The 10854-nt window shown below is 50.4% G+C and overlaps 1 long non-coding RNA gene across 1 annotated transcript; it reads left to right on the forward strand.

The window, feature by feature from the left end:
* Window positions 1–6196: 6196 nt before the first annotated feature.
* LOC137220620 (uncharacterized) lies at window positions 6197–10456 on the forward strand. The gene is made up of 3 exons (XR_010941715.1): window positions 6197–6429; window positions 8957–9100; window positions 10188–10456. It is a non-coding gene; the product is annotated as an uncharacterized lncRNA (long non-coding RNA).
* Window positions 10457–10854: the final 398 nt, after the last annotated feature.

Below are 10854 nucleotides of genomic sequence, written 5' to 3' on the forward strand. Positions count from 1 at the left end.
CCTCTGTCCGAAGGTGTGGACCTTCAGTCCTCAAGTTGTCCAGGGGCTCTGAACAAGCTCCATCACTTGGGCTTTGGGTCAGATGACAGATGGGCCCCCGAGCCACGGCAGAGCCTCCTCTGCCATCACCTGGTGGCAATCCTACAGCACGAGCATTCTGCATCCCTTCACCACTCTCCCCAAGAAAAACGTGTGGGCCACAGGCAAGACCCAAGCCCAGCTCTCCAACCTTCTTATCTAGGACTGGCTTAATGGGGATCGACGATCACTGGGGGCACCAGAGGGCAATATTTTCCCTGTTCTTTAATAGAAAAGAGAAAATGCCAGCAGATCTAATTTCTAGGCAGAGCAGATTCTCATTAGAAACTTGCAAATGTGAGCTGTTCTCTTCCCCATGTAGTGTGTATCATTTATCTTCTTCTGGAAAGGGATACATTGGTCTTTGCAGAACTTTGCTTACAAACAATAGAAAATAGCCCCAAACTCTCCCTCCACACAGAAAAGGAAACTGGGTTCCTCCCGTCCATGGCAGACTCCCCCAGCATCACCCCCAAGAGGGAGAGGAGGCTGCGTTCGGCGTTCATGGCATCTACTTAGCTTCTTCCCCACGACTCAGGTCCTGAACATTCTTCATCTCAAAGAGTTCCTCTCAAACTCCATGACACCTGCAGGACAGGTGTGTAGCTTTTTGGAGTATAAGATGGTTAACTTTAAGTGTCAAGTTGACTTGGCCATGGGGTGCCCAGATATTTGGTCAAAAATTATTCTGTGGGCTTCCCTGGTGGCGCAGTGGTTGAGAGTCCACCTGCCGATGCAGGGGACGTGGGTTCGTGCCCTGGTCCAGGAGGATCCCACATGCCGCGGACTGGCTGGGCCCGTGAGCCATGGCCGCTGAGCCTGAGTGTCCGGAGCCTGTGCTCCGCAACGGGAGAGGCCACAACAGTGAGAGGCCCACGTGCCACAAAAAAAAAAAAAAAAAAAATTATTCTGTGTGTGTCTGTGAGGGTGTTATGGATGATATTTACATTGAAACTGTTAGAGCAAATAAAGCAGATTGCCCTCCCTAATGTGGGTGGACCTTATCCAATCAGCTGTAGTCCTGAATAGAACAAAAGTGCTGACCATCCCCAGAGTGAGAGAGAATTCTTCCAGCTTCAGGACCATAGAGCTGGGACATCAATTTTTTCCTGCCTTAGGATTCAACCCCAAACATGGGCTCTTCCTCAGTCTCCAGCTTGATGACTTACCCTGCAGATCATGGGGCTTGCCTGCCTTTATAATCATGAGGCCAATTCCCTGTAATAAATCTATCTCTCTATCCATACCCTATGGGTTCTCTTTCTCTGGAGAACTCTGACTAGTAGAGAACATTAACAATTTCTTTGTTTCCTAGCTTCAGAAAAGATCAGGTGCGTTCACATCCACCTCTGAGAGCACCAGGAATGGGGTAAGGACAGCTTTACCACCTCCTACTTCTTGATGGTCACCTTTCTGGACCTCAGGGCATACATCACTAACAGGAAGAGGTGAGAATAATAATCTTTTGTCTCTTCATTTCTAACTTTTCCTTTAAGTGTCATGAAGGTTGGACTCTGGTCTGTGTGTCCACTGCTCTTTATCAAGTGTCTGACAGAATACCTGGGGCGTATAGGTTGTGCTCAGTGAGCAGTTGTTGGATGGATGCATATGGGGGGGGGCGGTGGATGAATAAAGGGATGATAGAGGGATGGAGGGATAAAGGGATGTATGGATGCAGGAATGAATGGAAGGGTGGTTGGATGGGTGGAAGGATGAGTGGATGGATGGTGTGATAGTTAATCTTATGTGTCAGCCTAACCGCATTACCGGTATCTGGTTGAACATTATTTCTTGGTGTGTCTGTGAGAGATTCCAGAAGAGATTAGCATTTGAATCTGGAGCATTTGTGGTATAGTAGATTGCCCTTCCCAATATTAAGGTGCATCATCTAATCCTTTGAAGGCCTGAATAAAACAAAAAAAAGTGGCACAAGGAAGGATTCACTGACTCTCAGCCTGGCTGAGCTGGGACATCAACCTTCTCCTGCCCTTGGTGCTCCTGGTTCGCAGGCCCTCAGACTCAGACTGGAGTCTACACTATCAGCTCTCTGGCTCTCAGGTTTTTGAACTGCACCACTGGCTTTCCTGGGTCTCCAGCCTGCAGATGGCAAATCATGAAACTTCTCCACCTCCATAATCATGTTAACCAACACCATATAATAAATCTCTCCCCAGATAGATAGATACATAGATGATGGATAGATGTGTGGGTGGCTCATGAATCCAGTTACTCTGCACCCTTTTTCTTTTCTCCACACTCATACTCTGGTCATTCAAATCAGTGCTGGAATCTTCAGTAGATCTTGCTGGGACCTGCCAAGCACAGCAGAGATTGGCATGTGTGTGTGCTGCTGTGCACCTGTGCAAGTGTACAGCTCTCTAACACAGGCAGAGAACGGGGAGACAGGGGAACAGAGACTGGACATGGGCTATGTTCTGGTGTAGATGCAGTCCTAACCAAGCAAACACCGAATGCAGGACCCATGGGTGTAGATCTTCTGAGTCAGTCTGACTGAGAAAAGAGATTCTCAGCAGCTGCGTTTTCCTGGGACAATGCTGGCCCACCTGCCCCTCGGGGGGCCATGAGGGAATCCAGTCTTGGGCTCCTCTGGTAGCAGGAACATTGTCCAGGCCAACCTTAGGCTTATCCTGCTATACCAGCCCTTGAGGCACCTTCCATGACCCTTTATTTTCCAGCATCATTGCAGGTTGAGCTGAGACACAGAAATGGTTTCCCAGGCCAAAAAACAAAAAAATCTTAAATAATGTTTAGACAGAACTCTAAGGGATTTAGACGTGTTTGATGTAAGCACTAATACATGGATACTCACAGCCATACTCTTGAATGGAGAATTCTGACCCTGGTTACACATTGTGGTGATTGAGTGTGAGCTCTAGGAAGGCCGGTTGCCCCGACACCACCCAAATCCCACCCTCCAGTGATGTGGCTGCGTGCAGGGCAGTTGCCCTGGGAACACAGGTGGCCGCAACTTTTTGAGCTCTCGGTCTGCTTTGGATGATTTGGGGATCTCGTGTCATATTGCAGCTTTGGGTTTGAATCTACCTCCTCTGCCCCATTCTTATTTTCTGCATCCAGCCTGTGGCAGCCTGGAAAAGCAGCTCGCGACATTCATTGGATATTTACCAAAAGTCAAGGTCACAAACAGGCTCTGAGTAAAAGCTGCGTGGACTCTTCCACGTTAAAAATACACATACGCGTAAATGCGCATCAGCAGGTGACCATCGTTAACAGCGGCAGCATCAGCAAGATCAGTGCCACCACCAGCATCAATATCAGCATCGTGATCAACCTAGCAACAGCAGCATCAACATCGACATCAGCAGCAGCATCAACGTCGACATCAGCAGCATCAACATCAGTATCTTCATCAGCATCAGCCTGACAGCATCAGCATCAACATAATATCAGCATCAGCATCAACATCGACATCAGCAGCATCAACATCAGTATCTTCATCAGCATCAGCCTGACAGCATCAGCATCAACATAATATCAGCATCAGCATCAACATCGACATCAGCAGCATCAACATCAGTATCTTCATCAGCATCAGCCTGACAGCATCAGCATCAACATAATATCAGCATCAGCATCAACATCGACATCAGCAGCATCAACATCAGTATCAGCATCAGCATCAGCCTGACAGCATCAGCATCAACATTGATATCAGCATCAGCATCAACATCGACATCAGCAGCATCAACATCAGTATCATCAGCAGCATCAGCCTGACAGCATCAGCATCAACATAATATCAGCAGCATCATCATTATCAACAGCAGCAGCAACGTGTTCTTAACTAGCTCAGGGCCAGGCATCCCTGGTCATGCCTCTGCCCACCCGCATCGGAGAGTGGAAAGAGATTACTCTTCCTATGACAGAACGAGTTGTTTTGTGTGTCTTCCTGTGATCCTGGGCGTGTTTGCTCACCTCTGAGGCCCGGCCCCCCTGCTGAGCCATGAGACCTTCCTGTCCCAGGCCTGTCTCATCCCTGGCACATTCCTGCTGCCATGTCTGTTCTGCTCTTTTCTTTTCCTGAAGCTCCTCTGCTTCCTGCCTCACCCATACAGGTCTGCCCACCTTCTCCCAGAAGCCTTGCACTCCCCTTGCCTTCACTCACCCCAATTCTCCACCTTGGCCTGTACCTCCCACCTTGGGAATTAGTTGCTACTGTGGCCTCCCAGCTGGTGATTCCCACTGTGTAAAGCTGGCAGGTTTTTCTTTGTGGCCTCCACATACTGCCTCCGCCTCAGGTCTGGAGACACAGGGGTTCAGCTGGGGGCCCGCCTCACTCAGCTCTTCTCTCCAGAGACAGGGAGCAGGGTTAGGGTGGCCGTATCGCAGCTGCCAGCCTTGATATGACCCCTTTTCCCAGGGGTCTTGCCTTTTCCCTCACCCATATCCCTTTTCCCAGGAATTGTTTAATTCAGTCAAGTTAAATTAGTTACTGAGTTACCTGGTGCTGTTATTCACTATAGGTAGTTTATCACGTATTATTGACTCAGTTTTATTTGTATTTCCATTTCGTGGCTATAATCGAATTGTTCAGAGAGTGTGCCCGTGACCAAGCTCTCCAATTTACTTTTAGGGACAGGGAGGGTGACTGGTGTCTAATCTTGCATGTCCCCCCGAGGCCTTGGGCAGCCGTCTGGGGAACTGAGTTTTACAACTAACTTACAGACCCTAAGGTTTGCCACAAAATGCCGGTGCAGGGTGGGTGCCCGGTCCAGGTGGGCCCTGAATCGACGGTGGTTCACTGAGCAGGTGAAGGTGAGAAGATGCTCTTTAATGGAGCAGAAGCCTCCAGGATCTCAGCGAGTCTCAACCCTGCCCTTGCAGGTGGGCCACGGAGCTGGCAGGCTCACCCCTACCTCCAGGCAGTTTCCTCATCCTCTTGTGTCCTGGGAGGATTGGAAGGATTGGTGGTGCTGGTGGTGTAGACAGAAACCTGAGGAATGTCACCGAGCTGCAGAGACAGCTCAGGACCCGAGACGGCCGCTGTTTTCGTTTTTTAACATTTACTGAGATATACTTCTCATACCACACCATCCACCCACTTGTGGTCTACAATTTGATGGTCTCTGGTGTATTCACGGTTATATGCAATCATCACTGCAGTCCATTCTGGAGAATTTTCATCATCTCAGAAGAAAACCTCGTGCTCTTTGTCTCCAGCCCCTCACACCCCACCCCGACACCCACTAATCTACTCTCCACCGCCGTAGACCTGCCCGTTCTAGATGTTTCACACAGAAGGAATCATTCCATACATAACCCTTTGTGTCTGACTTCCCTCACGGGGCACAGTGCTTTCAAGGTTCATCCACATTGTATCAGGATTTCTGTCCTTTTTATAGCTGAATGATATTCCATTGTGCGGACAGACCATGGTTTATTCGCCCGTTTGCCCACTGATGGTCAGTGGACAATTGGGTGGCTCCCACTTTCAGGCTGTTATGAACAATGGTGCTGCGAACATTGTGGATTGCTTCTTGTTTGGGCTGCTTTGTTGCTTTCTAGAAGAAAGTGAAACACGAAACAGTTTTTCCCATGGCTCCAGGCCCATACCCGCCGAGCACATGCTCAGAAGCATCCCTGCCAGGCATGGGCTGATTCAGGGCCCAGCGACAAAGCAAACTCTCAGCTGTGGGAGGGAACCACTTGGCCCCCAAGCTGGGGGAAAGGGGCGTAGTTTAAGGACAGTGTGCTGTGGGGACCAGCGTGGCCCATCTTCCCTGGCAGACCCCTGGGCACCCCCAGCCTCCTGGATCAGAAGCGGTGCCGAGCTCTCCCCAGGTGCCTCAGGGTTAGCCAGGGAGGGGCTGTGGCCTGGTCCTAGGAGAGAGGCTCAGGATTTGGATGGGAAAAGCATCTTGTACCATTTGGGCATCAGTAAGTGAAGCAGAACTTATGGACTCCTAAGGTCTGAGCGGAGGAGGGTCCCGGGGAAGGCCATGTGGCTGGAGAGTCTCTGCTTCATTCGCAGCCCTGAGCTTCCAAAGCTGGGGCAGGAGGGCAGGGGCCTGGGGGACTGGGTGCTGGGGGCAGGGTGGGGTTTGGCTGGAGTCCTGCTGGGATGCCTGGAGTTTTGCAGATCCAGGTGGGAATGTCACTCTGCCCCCTGAAGGGGGCAGCTGTTCAGAGTGAGACCCACTCCCCGCTGCTCCTGTTTCTGCTGTTAGAGGGGCTGGCTGTCGCCACAGTGACCCTGCCAGGCCTGTTCGAGTTACCATCCCTCCCTCCTTCCCTCCCATGGCCCCTCCTGCAGAATGAGTCACTGAGCCCAGAAGGACTGGAAGGTTCGGTCTCTCTCCCCCCAGATTTCTGGTAAGTCTTCTGGAATAACTGTTTTCTTTCTCCTAAGCTGTCAGCGCTTGGTGGGGGAAGAGCAGACCTGCTGGGGTCTCTGGGCTGCTGGCACAGGTTACAACCGTAGACCCCCTCAGGGCTGGCCCTGTAACTCTGCAGGGTTTCCTCCTTTCTGGCAGGGATGAGTTTCCCGGGGAGGTGATAACCGGGCTCAGGGCTGTGGCAGGGGATGAACTGACACCCTGCTGGGCCCTCGAAGGCCCCGTGTGTCACGTTCACCTTCCCAGCCCTGGCTCCAGCACAGGGCTCTGCTCGTAAGAGACAGCTGACCAATATTTGTTGAATAAACAAGTTTATTGATGTTTCTCCTTTGCCAAACAAGATCAGCTGTTCGGGGAACCTGTTTATTTTTCCAGATAGAAAATTTAGAATAGGGACTTCTATGGCAGTCCAGTGGTTAAGACTTTGCCTTCCAGCACAGGGGTTGCGGGTTCGATCCCTGGTCAGGGAGCTAAGATCCCACGTGATTCGGGGCCAAAAAACCAAAAAACATAAAATAGAAGCAAAATTGTAACAAATTTAATAAAGACTTTAAAAATGGTCCACATCAAAAAATCTTTAGAAAAGAAAAAAAGAGAAAATTTAGAATAGCGTCCAACTGCGGCATTGGAGGAGCCCTAGGGCTCATCTGGCCCGTGGTTCCAGACCCTGGCTGAAATGCTGATGCCCAGGCCTTTGTCAGGCCATGAAGTCAGCTCCTCTGGGTGGGTGGGGGGATGTTTTAAAGGCTCCTGGGTCGCTCTAACATGCGGTGCAAACACCAGCCTTTGCACAGATGGAGAAAGCAAGGCTCAGGCAGGGTAAGAACTTGATGGGCGGCCAGGACCAGGTCTCTGGTCCTGACTCCCGGTTCATGGCTCCCCCGGCATGGTTTGCACACCCTGCCCTTGCAGGGACAAGGGGACTTTATAGACACCACCCCATGGGGCAGCGACCACAATCTGCCTTCCCAGTCAACCTCCATGGCTTCTGCACTCAGGATACACCTGTGCCCAGGAGGCAGGTACCAACACACTGAAACCTTGGTCCCCATAAGCACAGCGCCTCTGCAAAGAGGCACCGCAGAGCCATGAAAGGTAAAACCCCGTGGACCTCAGCATCAGAGCGTCAGGTGGACACAGCCCTTGGCAGTGCTGGACAGGACAGGTCTGAGCATTTACAGAGCTGCTGTCTCCCATCTTACCTGCAGCCTGGGGACAGGGGCCAGCGGGTACAGGGGCATCGCTCTTGCAGGACGGCAAGGCAAGAGTGCCAGAGAGTAGAGGTGTCTGCCAGCCTCACCTGCAGAATGTCTGTTTCTAACCAATGACTAAAGGAAAAAGCATCGCAGATGCAGAGCTGGAAACTGACCCAAGCGCCTAATGCGCAGCTGCATGACGCTGTCTGAGACCAACATGAGGCCCAGGTGGCTTCCTGAGTCTTTGCTACTTTTTATACTTTGATCAAGGAGTTCATGAACAAGGAAGCAGGTGGCAGAAGTGAAGTGGGGAGGAGGGAGCAGGGCAAGGAGCACCCACTGCCTCCTTGCTGTGTGACCTGCTCAAGCATCTGAGCCTCTCTGTGCCTCAGTTCCTTTATTTGTAAGAACCAGCTGAGATGACCACTGCCTAGGGCCACCATGTGTGTTACATAATTTAATCCGTGTAAGCCCTGGCATAAAGCAGTGCCACGTGCCTGGTATCCAGCGGATACGAGCTGTGGCTGTGAGTGCCCTGGCCCTTCTCAGCCCTTACCTGCTTCACGTGCTCTTCCTTCAAGGAGTCAAATCGCTGCAGCTGTTGGTGCCGTGAGGGGTGACTGTCCTTCACAGAATCATTCATTGTCTCACGAGCACGGACTTGACTCTGCCATGTGCAAGTGCAGGAGATGCTGTGGGTCCGAGGGTGGGCAGGACATATGGATGGACCGGACTGGCTCCCAGGGGAGGGTTAGCGCATGTCCTGAGCTCCTGCAGGGCATAGACAGTGAGCTGCGATTCCTCACTGTGTGACCCGAGCTAAGCCTGAGGTCAAGCCGGGGCTCAGCCCTACAGGAAATACGAGAGGATTAAACTTGGATCTGAGCCCCTGCCACACCACCCCACTATTGGAGGGTCTTTCAAATCAGCTACTGGTTGTTTTACTAGCTTCTGACGTGTGCTATCTGGGGCTCTTCCATATGACATTTAGTTCATTTGGGTGTAATTTGGTGAAATCCAACTCAATAAATATGAATTATGCACAGACTTACCATATTCACTTTGCATCACCATGACAGGAGGACAGTTTCCACAAGACACAGTCTTTACTGCAAGAGGGTTATTATGGGAAACAGGAGACTAAAAACTATTTCAGTGCCGACAGGCACAATGTGGGGAGTGTGAGGATGGGCTAGAGGTGAAGGTTTGGGCTGGGGAAGAGGCACGTTGGGGAGGGAAGCTTTGGGGGTGAACTTGGCCTAGATTCTAGAGGCTCATGATTGGCTGGTCACTGTTTTATCCAATGAGGTCAAATGCTGGAGCGTGCAGAGGCAGGAGCAGCTCTGCTGGGAGAAGACCACTGCAGAGCCTGGACCGCAGGGGGACACTGAGCCCAGGACAGCAGAGCCCTAGAACAATCTCAGATCATGAGGTTGGAGGACTGTGACTCAGGTACTGGCAAAGGAAATGAGTATTTGATGTGATTAAGAGTCACTTCATGGAGAAAGTGGAACCCTCGTACAGTGTGGGTCAGAATGCAAAATGGTACACCCACTTTGGAAAACCATCTGGTAGTGGTTTAAATGATTAAACATAGAGTTAGCCTACAACCCAGCAATTCCACTCCTAAGTATATGCCCAAGAGAAATGAAAATGTGTCCATGCAAGTACATGTACATGAATATTCACTGCAGCACTCTTCACAATAGCCAAGACAGGGAAACAGCCCAAATGTCTATCAGCTGATGAATGTACAAACAAAATGGGTTCTGTCCATACAATGGCAGACTATCTGGCCATAAAAAGGAAGGAAGTACTGATACATGCTACAACATGGAGGAACCTTGAAAACATGATGCTAAGTGCAATAAGCTCTTACTAGAGGACAAATATTGTATAATTCTGTTTATATGAAATGTCCAGAATAGGGACATCTATAGAGACAAAATCCAATTAGTGGTTGCTCAGGGCAGGGGGGATGGAGGGGCAGGAAGTTGAGAGCTGAAGGGTCTCCTTTCTGAGGCTGTGAAATGAGGTAACGGTGATTGTGGTGGCATACATCTGAATATGCGAAAACTATTGAATTTTACGCTTTCAGTGCTGAATTGTATAGTATGTGAATTCTATCTCAATAAAGCTGTTTTAAAAAGTCGTTTCAATGGAAGCATTGGCAGACTCGTGTGAAAGACTGGGTATGGGAGATAAAAGAGAGGGAAGGGGAGTCCCACTGGTCACAGGAGTTGCCCTGTTCATGTCTCAACTCTCGTCTGTTCCCAGGGGGTCCTGTAGGCCCCCTGGGCTCCTCAGTAAATAAGAGGGGAGAAGAGAGAGAGCAAGGAACAGCCCGGGCCCAGGCAGCATTAGCGCGTCCACAGTGCACACACATAACGATGCACCGCTGTTGGTAACAGGGAGACTAAGGCTCTGAAAGCAGAATTCAAGCATCTTGAAAGCTAGAGAGAGAAGAAATTCCCCGTGGCCTCGGAGTGCTCAGTGCATGCATCTCAAGGCCTCCCGATTAATCTGAGGTGTTTTCCAGATTCAGCAGGAAACCACTTTGAAAGCTGCAGGTGGATTAAGAGCCCGGGAGGGACAGAGCCCCAGTGCCGCTGTCACCGCTCATTCTGCAACGTGGGACAAGCCATCCCCTCCTCCACCGCAGCCTCCTCAGCTGTGCATCACAGGTCACAGACCCAGATCTTCAGAAACATGTTTGCACTAAGAATGCAATAAAAAAAAGATATTGTAAACCACTTGTATTTGTCAAGACTTTGAAAAATGTTAATAAAATGGCTGTGTCCAAGTTCCGCTGGGCCCGCTCCAATTTTCAGAGCAGCAGAAGAGGAAAGGAGAGAAAACATTTATTAAAAACTGGACAGGGCTTCCCTGGTGGCGCAGTGGTTGAGAGTCAGCCTGCCGATGCAGGGGATGTGGGTTCGTGCCCCGGTCCGGGAAGATCCCATGTGCCGCAGAGCAGCTGGGCCCGTGAGCCATGGCCGCTGAGCCTGAGCGTCCGGAGCCTGTGCTCCGCAACGGGAGAGGCCACAACAATGAGAGGCCTGCGTACCGCAAAAAAAACAAAAAAACAAAAAAACAAAAAAACCTGAACAATTGGAACACGTAGGAAATTTTTCCTCAGCATCTTCCAAATTGCACATTTTTTCCTTTTCTGTTGGAGCTATGAACACAGCTTAGTTAGTCAAGTG

This window comes from Pseudorca crassidens, chromosome 3 (assembly GCF_039906515.1).
Source record: "Pseudorca crassidens isolate mPseCra1 chromosome 3, mPseCra1.hap1, whole genome shotgun sequence".
Taxonomy (NCBI): domain Eukaryota; kingdom Metazoa; phylum Chordata; class Mammalia; order Artiodactyla; family Delphinidae; genus Pseudorca; species Pseudorca crassidens.